Below are 12,187 nucleotides of genomic sequence, written 5' to 3' on the forward strand. Positions count from 1 at the left end.
CAAAATACTGCGGATGCTGGAAATCTAGAACAAAAACAAAATTACCTGGAAAAACTCAGCAGGTCTGACAGCATCTGCGGAGAGGGATACAGTTGACGTTTCGAGTCCACATGACCCTTCATCAGAACTAAGACATATAGAAATGAGATGAAATATAAGCTGGTAGAAAGGGGTGGGACAGGAGAGCTCGATAGGGGTCCAGTGATAGGTGGAGGCCAAGAAGAGACTGCCAAAGATGTCATAGACAAAAGGACAAAGGGGTGTTGACGGTGGTGATATTATCGAGTTTTAGTAAACATCTTGTCAAACACCAGGAGAGAAATGGAAAGCAATGAAGGTGAACAGGGCAAAAGAGATAGGCGGAAATCCTGTTGGAGAGAAGAGCAATACTTCTTCAAGGTAGACATTCCTTGAAGAGAGGTGGCCTGAACCTCGGGACATCCTAGGGAGAAAGATTGTCTGGCTGTCACATGCAGCGGGTTCGCAGGTAAGGAGGGGAATGCTGGGATTGGGGGCAATAATGAATTGGCAGCCGGCTGGAAGATTTTTGCGGGGTTTAGAGGAACACACATGCTCCTCCCCACAAAACTCTTCAAAAACCCTCTCAAAAAATTGCCTGCTGGGAGATGCCTTCAGTTATCCCTTTAAGGATAATTGGTTAAGCCTCTCAACATTAGGGAAATGTGCCATTGGCATTGGCCATTGCCAAGTGTTGGTCAAATGCCATTTATCAGGACCCTGTTTTCTTACAAGAGGCCACACATCTGATTCAGTGTTCAATATACCAAAAGAAGTCAACTTACAATGGAATCTTAATGAACCTTCTGGAAATGTTGGTAATCATTGCTCTGTATTGGTACTCCATTTTTGCACTAGGGCGTTGAAATCATATATGATAATGAGTTTTCTGTGTGGCCAAATTGATAAGTGAATATAAGTCAGGTAATTAGCCATAGTCCATGAGGGACCATAGATATCTCTCTCTGTTAAGGAGAGGCAAATAATTAAATAGCTGGAGGGGCACCCCTCCACATCAAGATTGACACAAGGCAAGGAAGCGGCCCTCCATGAACTACTAAAAGTGGTACAGTAATTGAGCCCACGTTGGCACCATTCTACACTATCCTCTAGCCATGTAGCCAACTGAGCTAACCGAACCCTGTGAATGTAGATACTTTTACCTAAGAAATGGTCAGCTCTGACTTTGGCTGTACATTGGGAATAAGGATAAAATTATTCTTGTAACCAAAAAATGGGTGAATGATTTTCTTTATTATTAACACCCTGCTGATAAATTTATATTCTTAGAAGTCTCATGATTTAAAGCATTCTAATGATTTTATTAGTGTGCCATTAGTTCGACAGAAAAGAGACATTTCTCTTTTTTTTCATTTAAAGAGGAACTTTGTCTCCAAATTTGCTGTTTTTCTTATACTTAGACAACAAAACACTAGTTGTCAAGATGGTTGAGCAACAGAAACAGCTAATTCTTAAGAAAAGGGTGTTAAGACCTGCAGTGCCATCTTGATTAATGCAATTTTTGGAGTCCGCTTTGGAAGTAGATGTTTAATTTTCCTTCACTGAAGTTAGCTTGGCTAATTTGTTTGCTAATCTTTTTTAGAACATTTATCACTAGACTTTGGATTTCAACCAACTTTTCAGCAAATGTGATACTCAGCATCTTTGTTCTTGTGTCACAGTTTATGGGTTTTACATCAGATGTTCTCTGAGTGAAGTGCCATTGCTCACTCCTTTAAATGGGCATTATATGCTGTATGATCAAGATGATCAATGGCCTTTCACTGCATAATATCTACTGAAATGGTAATGTGGCCCAAGGATAGCAACATGGAATCATGCTGAATATACCAGCAATTATAATATCGCTGAAAAAATATACATGCTGTCAAAGTTTTTCATCTTGCGCTCATCAGATTCAAAATAATACCAAATCTCAAAAAGAATAACAGTTTATACTGCATGAGAAGAGGGTGCTGATTGGTTGGCAAGTGGACCCTGATTGGTAGAGGTGTTGCCATGGAGCATTTATTAGGGAACAGTTAACTGCCAAGATTTTGTTTAAATTCAGGTCATCTGATTGGTCAAGGCATTCCCATAGGGAATGAACCAAGGAATGGCTATAGATTTGATATTCTTGAGAAACTGGCCTGTTGAGTGCAAGACAAAAAGCTTTGACAGCATGTATAGTTTTTCAGCAATATTCAAGTTTGTGCTACCAAGCGACTAATTATAATGTATATTATGCTGGCTGCACTGTTCTAGAAACCTGGGGCAGAATTTTAAAGTCCCCCACCGGCGGGTTTGCATATAGGATGGGGGCTGTAAAATTCCCTGGGTGGCCTTCCCACCACCCTCTCGCCTGACCCGAACTGCCCACAATTTTACGCGGGACCTGGGGACTGCTTGTAGTCCCAGCCATGGCCACTGTGGCCACTGGCGCTGGTGGAACTACAGAGCTCCCGGCCAATCAGATTGGTCGGCAACTCTCTGAGGCGGGACTTCTTCCCAAATCAGGGGTAGAAGTTCCATCTCCAGCAATTTTAATGCACCTTGGAGCATTAAGTGACTGTGGGGCTGCTATGATTGGCGGGGCTACATCCTGCCCTTGAATGTAGTAGGAAGTAGCTCAATTACCTCACTAGAATTTCCACTTCACATCTTTTTTGTCCCTCACACAGCACTGGACCTGAACTATTTACCTTTGCCCCCTCTGCTTCCCATGCCACTCATTTAAATATGATCGGATAGTTCACTATACCTCTTTATGTTGGATTCACACACTCAACATCAGCCACTTTGTGTATTCTCCTATATGAAAGATGATCTGAAAAGAACTCTGAAATGTACAAGTTTGACTCAGTGATGTAATGCTTGTATTTCTGAGCCAGAAGGTCGTGGGTTCAGCCTTACTGCAGGACTTGAGAATGTAATCTAAGACTGGCACATCAATGCAATATTGAGGGAGGTACTGTTTTTCAGATGAGACATTAAATTGAAACATTGCGCTGAATAATATGTGCCGGTGCGGCATGCAGGCCGTGCACCTGGAAAAGGCCGGCATTCAGACTTCCGAGTCCACTGCCCAAAGACGCCGAGTAAAGTGTCAATTGGGCCAATTAAAAGTACTGGGCCGCAGACTGAAAGTATCCCATCCAGTCAGAGCAGAAGGCGGGATATCTGGCATTGGAGCTCGTCGGCCGTGACCTGGATCGAGGCCACAGCCTGTAATTTAAAGGGCCACTCTGGCCTCTTTAGCAGTGCAATGCAGAAATGGATTTCTCTGTATGAGGTCTCAGGTTCTTAAATCATTAATTTAAGTCAGTACACATCTACTTCTTCCACAAAACACTTTGGCCAAAAAACTGAACACTGAGGTTGCCCTCAGACAACCCACCATTACAGCCTGCCTGATGAAAAAACGGGAAATACGGCTGGCATAAATCCCACTCTGAAAGCATTTTATTTCATTCCGCAAGGATTATGATAGTCGATTGCCTTTTTAATGAGCATAACCCTATTACCTTCAATTTGCATAGTGCGGGTGGGCTCCCGACTTTCAGGCCTGCCCGCTAACCGTGTTATCCCAGACTGCCGTGATGATACTGGAACGCGACCTGATGTCTTCACACCAAATAATATGTTGGCGCATGAGCATTTTGCTCCTGTTTTCAGGGAGTATTATTCAGGCCATTGCCTGCCTGTTCAGTTGCATGTTAAGTATCTATAATACTATTTGAGGAAGAGAAAGTGAAATACCCTGGTGCCCGAACAAACATTTATTCCTCAACTAACTGCACCAAAACATAATAACTGGTGATTTACCTCTGTATTGTTTATAGGCCCTTGGTTTATGTAAATTGACTGTTACATTTGCCCAAATAACAAACAGTGATTACTCTATAAAAAGTAATTCATTAGCTGTGAGACATTTGCAATGTTGTGAGAATGTGAAGGACACCATTTAAACAAAAGTTATTTCTTTTGCCTTTTGAGAGAAGGCTTAATTGCAAACTAGCAAGCTGTACATAAAAATGTAAAAGGACAGAAAACATTTTCCACAGTAATGTTAGCAATAATGCTAACAATATAGCATATCTTGTTAAAAACACTTGGACAAATGTGGATTAATTAAGGAAAGCCAGCATAGATTTGTTAAGGGCAATTTGTGTTTAACTAACTTGCTTGAGTTTTTTGATGAGCTAAGTGACAGATGAAATTTAATGCAGAGAAGTGAGAAGTAATATCAAATAAAGTGTGCAATCCTAGAAGGGGTGCAGGAGTGGCGGGACGTGGGGGTATATGTGCACAAATCATTGAAGGTGGCAGGGCAAGTTGAGAAAGCGGTTAATAAAGCATATGCGATCCTTGGCTTTATAAATTGGGGCATAGAGTACAAAAGGAAGGAAGCTATGATGAACCTGTATAAAACCCTGGTTCAGTCTCAACTGGGGTATTACGACCATTTCTGGCACTGCACTTCAGGCAGGATGTGAAGGCATTAGAGAGGGTGCAGAAAAGATTCACGAGAATAGTTCTAGGGTTGAGGAACTTCAGCTATGTGAATAGATTGGAAAAGCTGGGCCGTTTTCCTTGGCGAAGAGAAGATTAGGAGGCGATTTGATAGAGGTTGTCCAAATGATGAGGGTCAGGACAGAGTAGAGAGGGAGAAACTTATCCCGTTGGCGAGAACCCGAGGACATGAGTTAAGGTGATTTGCAAAATAAGCAATGTTAACATGAGGGAAAACTTCATTTCACAGCACATGGTTAGGACCTGCAAAGCTCTGCCTGAGAGTGTGGTGGAGGCGGATTCAGTCGTGGCCTCCAAAAGACAAGTAGATAATCAACTGAAATGAAAACATTTGCAGGGCTATGGGGAAAAGATGGGGGGAGTTGGTCCAGATGAGTTGCTTTTCCAGAGAGCCAGTGTGGTCACGATGGGCTAAATGGCCTCCTGTGCTGTAACCATTCTATGATTCTGTCATAAAAATGTGAAATAAAAAGATGCCTTAAGCTGAGGTACAGAATTGAGCTAGCTATTTCAAAGCTGACTGACCCTAGCTTTCTCTTTCAGGCTGCTTTGCTTTATTTGGCTTTCATATGGAAACTTGTCATGTGCTTTTTAGATATCAATAATCTTAGACTTGTACTTTAGTGACTTGATGGCAAGACTCTTTTTGTTTTACAATTTAGAATGAATTGGTTCCCTTTCATTGAAGTGGTAGGGGGTTAGAGGATAGCTTAGAAAGGAGCTAGAAAGGCTAAAGGGTGTATGAATGAAGACTGGTAATGAACATAAATGAAATAGCAAATTTTCAAAAATTAATTCTCTGGATGTGGGTGTTGCTAGCAAAGTCTAGCATTTATTGTCCATTTCTTGAGAAGTTGCTGAATTAGTGCATTAATAAACGTGCAAAAAGTATAAGAATAGTCAAACAAATGGCGCGACAAATTAAATATGAAGATTTTTTTTCTATTTTTATTCATTCACGGGATGTGGGCTTCGCTGATTGGGCCAGCACTTATTGCCCATCCCTAGTTGCCCATGGAAAGGTAGTGATGAGCTGCCTTCTTGAACCACTGCAGTCCATGGGGTGTAAGTATACCCAGAGCGCTGTTAGGAAAGGAGTTCCAGGATTTTGACTCAGCAACAGTGAAGGAACCGCGATTTCCAAGTTAGGATGGTGAGTGACTTGGAGGGGAACTTTCAGGTGGTGGTGGTGTTCCCATGGATCTGCTGCCCTCATCCTTCTAGAAGGTAGTGCTTGTGGGTTTGGAAGGTGCTGTCTAAGGAGGCTTGGTGAATTCTGTAGTGCATCTTGTAGATAGTACACACTGCTGTTACTGTGCATTGGTGGTGGAAGCAGTGAATATTTGTAGATGTGGTGCCAATCAAGCGGGCTGCTTTTTCCTAGACGGTGTCAGACTTATTGAGTGTTGTGAGAGCTGCACTCATCCAGGCAAGTGGAGAGTATTCTGTCACACTCCTGACTTGTGCCTTGTAAATGGTGGACAGGCTTGGGGAGTCAGGAGGTGAGTTACTTGTCACACAATTCCTAGCCTCTGACCTGCTCTTGTAGCCACATTATTTATATGGCTAGTCCAGTTCAGTCCAGGTCAATGGTAACCCCCAGGATGTTGATAGCTTGTGTCATCTTTGTAGTAGAGAGTTAAGAACTGACATGAAATATTTAGCAAGGATGTAAAAGGAGCGTAGGAATACCCGAGAAGGATGTGAAAGATCCATTACTAGAGATAGATATTCAGAAGAACACTTTATTTAAAAATGAATTGAATTAACCATAGATAAAGTACAAGAACCAGATAATATGAACTCCACAATACTAAGGGAGAAAATTAACATGACCCCAAATGTCAGCAAAAGCAAAACAGAAATAATACAACATAGTAACAATCGGTATATAATTATTAAAGTTTTCATGTAAATAAGAAAATCTGTGTTTTTAAAGTAGTTTGGGCAGAATTTTCCCAAATTTGCATTAAGTGCGGTAGTGGGCGGGTAAAACAACGTGCTGCCCGCCGACGGCGATGGCGGGTTTTCACACCATATCGTCCTGTGCCCGCCTCATTATTTATGCACTTCCGGGAAACACGTAGTTTTCACGGTGGGCAGGCCCCTCATTTGCCCGCCCGCTGTCATCCTGCCGTTGCATCACGCTGGGCGCCATGTTTAAAGACCAGCCTCAAGCACAGCATTCATTGCTTCCTGCTCACCACTGCTACCCAGGAGACGTGGCCCTCAAAGGCAAGAAGACTGCAGCTCCCCAGTTTAATGATGGGTCCCTTGAGTGACTGCTGGATGCCGTGGAGCCCACCGGTATCTCCTGTACTTCCGCCCTGGCCACAGGATGGGCACCAACATGACCAACCAGGCTTGGGAGGCACTGGCAGCGGTGTTCAGCACCAACACCCTACAAAAGAGGACAGCCACAAAGTGCTGCAATGCATGAATAATCTCCTCTGTTCCAGCAGGGTAAGTCACTCTTTTCACCACTCTCAGCGCACACACTCACAAACCCAGCACACATCCACAGGACCCTCACTCACTGCCAGTACAAGAGACATTGCTATTCACACTCTCACACTCACCGCCATTGTCCCCATCTCATCCTTGGGACCACTCCCACCCGCACAGGCCAAGTACATTTGTCCTCTGGCCCGGCAGGCGTCCTGCTTACACTTTCTCCATCTCTATCCATGCAGGACAAGCTGGCACACAAGAGAGAGATTGCGGACTGGTGGCGGAATGCCCGAAAAGAAGGTCCTCACGGACTTTGAAAACAGAGCCATCCAGCTGGACAGCGAGGATCTGGACTGGTCCTGTGATGACGGTGAGGTCGCTGGTGCTCTACCAAGTGAGGATCCAGCAGTGCAACATTCATCAGACAACCATGCCATGAGTGATGTGTATTTCACAGGCCACTGCCATGCACTAATTATCTTGCTTTCGCAGGCACATCTGCCAAACAGCCGACAGAGTCCATGACCCAGGGCCTCCAATCAAGCCCTGAAGAAACCTCTGAAGAGAAACCTTAGGCACCCTACCTGAAGTCCCATCACAGTGCTCACGCACACCCTCCACCAGTGCACAGACGCACACCTCGGTGGGACCTAGCTTTAGAGTAACCCTGGGATCACAATTTGGTGAACCTCATCCCCGTCATTGTCACCTCCAAGGATCTCCTCAACCTCATCCCTGTCGGCATCCTCTTCATCGGATGAGACGTGCAGCTCTTCCATCTCCTCCTCAGTCTCCCCTTTGGAGCACAAGGTTGTAAAGGGCTCAGCAGACGATGACGATGCGTGACACCCTCTGTGGATTGTATTGCAGGGCTCCAGCAGATTGGTTCAGGCACTGGAACCTCATCTTCAGCATCCCGATGGTCTGCTCCACCAAGGTGCACGCTGCAGCATGAGCCTCCTTATACCGTTGCTCTGCTGCAGTCTGAGGCCGCCGCACAGGTGTCATCAGCCACGGCCTCTGCAGGTAGCCCTTGTCCCCGAGGAGCCAGCCCTGCAGCTTCTGACTGAGGATGTAGGCGTCGTGCACACTCACTGGAAACCGTGTGTGACTGCAGGATACGGTTCTGGTAATCGCACACCAGCTGTACATTCAGCGAATGGAAGCCCTTGCAGTCGATCTAGTCCACCGTGTTTTTTGACGGAGATCTGAGCACCACATGAATGCAGTCAATCGCACCCCGCACCTGTGGGAAACCCGAGATCTGGGTGGATCCAATCGCTTTTGCATCCTGGCTGTCCTGGTCCCGAGCGAAATGCACAAAGTTGTGTGCCCTTGCAAACATGGCACCTGTGACCTCATGGAGGCATTTGTGGGTGGAAGCTTGAGAGCCCACAGAGGTCACCTGTGGAGCCCTGAAAGGAGCCACTGGCACAGAAATTGAGCGCCGCGGTCATTTTCACAGCCACTGGCAGTGGATGCCCTCCATGTCCTCATGGCACCAAATCCTGCAGTAACGGGCAGATGTGAGCGACAGGTTCCCTAGACATTCGCAGACTTCGGCGACATTGGTTCTCAGTCATCTGCAGGAATGAAAGGCGGCATCTATAGACCCTAGGTGTTACTAGGCGCTGGCCTGTTACGGTTCACTGTGGCTCTTGGGCGGCGTGTGCGGGAGCCCCAGCCTCCCCTTCTTCCTGAGGTTACTGCTCCTGCCTCTGCGCAGCTAGGAGCCTCAGTCGCTCTCTCCTCTGTCTTCTTCGTGCTGAGTAGGCCATCAGGCATACAGCTAGTTCACCGGGCTCCATGATTCTGAGGTACTCCTCCTAAAGGATGAAAGAGAGAGACATGTGGTTAGCATGGGGTTTACTAAGAACCTGTCCTGGTTAAGTGTGACGGCCCCTTAACGCCTCCCAGAGAGTGCTGGCCACCACTTGGATGGCCAGAAATTAGTGCGCTGCATGGCTGCCCTGTTGCTTGAACCATGGGGGAGACTGGTCCAAACTGGGATGCTGACATTGCAAGGGGCTGTGAGCGCCTCCAGCAGTGACTGCTACATGGCTAGCTTTAGCGAGAAGATTGTACAATGTGTGCAGTCCAAGTGCTTTGCAGTCCACAAAAGTGCTCATAAATTTGCAGTCTATGCCGGGGCGGGTTGGCGGGAGCTCTGGAGAACTTGGTGGCACTTTGATGCCTTAGCGTTGCTTGAGTGGGCAGGTAAGCTAGGAGCCCAACCCCAATCATACCATCATGGGTGCGCCTGAACTGTCTCAGTTGCAGAGGAATGGCCATTTCATACAGGTTTCCTGAATGCGTGGCCACTTCCCTTGCCCATCCCACCCCACCCCACCCACCCTGAATGCTTGTGCGCTATATTCAACGGCAGGGCTGCCCTTAATCATCACCACCCCCCTCCAGTCGCGTCAACGGCTGCACTTGCCCCGCTCCCCCTCACCTTCAAAAGTTGCCTCAGTGGCAAGGCTGCACTTGCCTCCTGCTTCCTCTCACCCTCAAAAGTTGCCTCCGAGGCAGGGCAGTACTTAACCCCGACCCCCCCCCCCGGCGCCCCTGAAGCCTGTAAAGGAAAAGGCGACCCTGGTGAGCTCTGCAGAATGTTACTGTACACTCACCTCCTGTTCACCTAAAGTGCAGGCTGCCAAGTGCACTTTGCCTCTGTGCTGTTCTGAAACATGTCGATGTGCTTTCCCACCGACGTGGACAGACAATCCAGCAGGGGTGCAAGAGCCTGGCGGGATGGCCTGATAATGATATGCTGATATATTACAATGAGGTTCCTGACGACCAATGGCGGGAAACGCGGCCCGCCGTTGGTGGGCTGAGTGTACAATCATGACCTGCCTTCCCGTCATCGTGAAACCAATCGTCCATATTGTCCGCTCATGCCACCTATCACGCCCGCTGCCAGTGGGCACGGAAAATTCCGCCGTGTGTAAAAATGTTATTATTTTATGTACTCACTTAGGATTCAACCAAGCTGTCTATATTTCCCAGTGACAGAAGACCCAGTGAAGTCCCTCTTCCCCCTCCACCTTACACACGTAGTAATCAGCCCCTCAGCCCCCCCAAAACACACAGCAATCAGCCCCTCTCCCCTCCCTACCATATACCCAGTAATCAGCTCCACTTCTCTCCACACTCCCTTTGCACAAACAATAATCAGCCCATGTTCCCAACAGGCACAGTAATCAGCCCTCTTCCATCACCACCTCGCAGCCTTTTGGTGTAGTTGCCGCTGTCTGCAAAGCAGTCTTGCCAGCCTGGGGTCAGGACCCAGTGAAACAGAAGCAGAAATGGAGTAAAGTTTGAAGCTGCCAGTTACTTTCCTGGCTCAGTCACATGAACTCTCATTTTTTCCTGCACATGGTCAACCACCGAGTTACACTCGTCTGCCTCTGTCTGCACAAAGTCGGCATACAAACATCCCGGGCCACTAAAGATGCTTTCTGATGTTAAAGAGCACTTTGGGCTCACCATCCGCCCTTTCTGTTTGGCAGCAGTAGTCAGTGAGTCCAGCGCTGCCCTGCCAGAGCCTCCTGTCCACAGCTGCCATTGTTGGCTCCCAACCCCAAATGCAGGGCTGAAACACAGGTTGCTGTGGTCTCTGCTAAAAGGTCAGATGGGAGTCTGCCCAGGGGAAGAATGGTTGCCTGGTAGCAAATACGATTGAGAACCAAGCTGAATACAGACCGTTCGGAAGGGATGTGACAAAGCAAAGAGGGATTATGACAAAAGACTGGCAGCTAACATTTAAAAAATTCCCAACGTATTTTATAAGCACATCAATAGTAAAAGGTTGGTAATAGGAGGAGTGGGGCCGACTAGGGACCAAAAAGGGGATTTACACATCGAGGCAAGAGGCATGGGTGAGGTGTTAACTGAATACTTTGCATCTGTCTTTACCTACGAGGTAGATGCTGCCCAGGCCATGGTGACAGAGGAGGAAACTCAGTCACTAGAAGGGTTTAAAATTGGTAAGGAGGAGATATTGGATAAGCTGTCGTTACTTAGAGTTGATAAGGCACCAGGACCGGCTGAGACGCACCCAAGAATATTGAAGGAAATTGCAGAGGCACTGGCAATAATCTTCAATGTTCCCTGGATTTGGGGGAGGTACTGGAGGACTGGAGAATTGCAAACATTATGCCCTTGTTCAAAAAAGGTTGTAAAGATCTGCCCTGCAATTAGAGACCAGGCAGTTTAACTTCGGCGGTAGAGAAACTTCTAGAAACAATTATTCAGCTTAGAATTAATAGTCACATGGAAAAATTTGGATTGGTTTGGAAGAGTCAGCATGGATTTGTTAAAGGAAAATCATGTTTAACTAATTTGCTGGAGTTTTTTGAAGAGGTATCAGAGATGGTTGATGAGTGTATATGGACTTCCAAAAGGCATTCGATATAGTGCCACACAACAGACTTGTGAGGAAGTTATAGGTCATGGAATAAAAGGAGCAGTAGCAACGTGGATACAAAATTGGCTGAGGGATAGGAAACAGAGAGTAATGGTTAATGGGTATTTTTCTGGCTGGAAGAAGGCTTGTAGTGGAGTTCCCCAGGGGTCGGTATTGGGACCCTTGCTCTTCCTGATATATAAAAATGATCTAGATCTTGGTGCGCAGGGGACAATTTAAAAGTTTGCAGATGACACAAAACTTTGGGAGAATTGTAAACTATGAGGACAATGTAAAACTTCAAAAGGACATTGACACATTGGTGGAGTGGGCAGATAGGTGGCAGATGAAGTTCAATGTGGAGAAGTGTGAGGTGATACACTTTGGCACAAAGAACATGGAAAGACAGTATAAAATAAAGAGTTCTATTCTAGTGGGTGTGCAGGAGCGGAGAGACTTAGGTGTATATGTATATAAGTCATTAAAGGTGGCAGGACAGTATTCTAGGCTTCATTAATAGAGGCATAGAATACAAGAGCAGGGAGGATATGATGAACTTATATAAGACACTGGTTAGATCTCAGCTGGAGTATTGTGTACAGTTCCGGGCACCACAGTATAGGAAGGATATGAATGCATTAGAAAGAGTGCACGATGGGCTGAATTGTTATGGTGTAGGAGGCCATTCGGCCCATCGTGTCTGCACCGGCTCTCTGAGCATTTTAACTTAATACCAGCCTCCTGCTTTTTCCCCGTAACCCTACACATTGTTTC

The 12,187-nt window shown here is 46.3% G+C and overlaps 1 protein-coding gene across 4 annotated transcripts in view; it reads left to right on the top strand.

The window, feature by feature from the left end:
- Positions 1-12,187, top strand: part of LOC144694936 (uncharacterized) — a 190,008-nt gene that overhangs the window by 94,076 nt on the left and 83,745 nt on the right. The window lies entirely within an intron of this gene.

Source organism: Cetorhinus maximus, chromosome 2 (genome assembly GCF_964194155.1).
Source record: "Cetorhinus maximus chromosome 2, sCetMax3.hap1.1, whole genome shotgun sequence".
In the NCBI taxonomy this organism is placed as follows: Eukaryota; Metazoa; Chordata; class Chondrichthyes; order Lamniformes; family Cetorhinidae; genus Cetorhinus; species Cetorhinus maximus.